We start from the raw sequence: 308 nt of genomic DNA on the forward strand, positions 1-308 counted from the left end.
ATTTTTGTTAAACCCTTTTGTTTATTTATTTAAAAATTTTGTTTATTTTATTTCTTTTTTTTGTATATATTGTTTTTGTTTTTTGTGTTTATTCTTTATATATTTTTCTTTGTTTTTGTTATATTTTGTATGTTTTTGTTTATATTGTTCTTATAAAATTGTTATTATTTGTTTTTTTTGTTTATGTATATTTGTTTTTTTATTTGGGATATTTTGGTATTTTTGTGTATATTTTTGTATTAATGTTTTATTCCCCCCCCTTTTTTATCATTTAATTAAAATTTTCCTATATTTTAAAATTTCATAAA

The sequence above is a fragment of the Penaeus monodon genome, chromosome 20, assembly GCF_015228065.2.
Source record: "Penaeus monodon isolate SGIC_2016 chromosome 20, NSTDA_Pmon_1, whole genome shotgun sequence".
Classification (NCBI taxonomy): Eukaryota; Metazoa; Arthropoda; class Malacostraca; order Decapoda; family Penaeidae; genus Penaeus; species Penaeus monodon.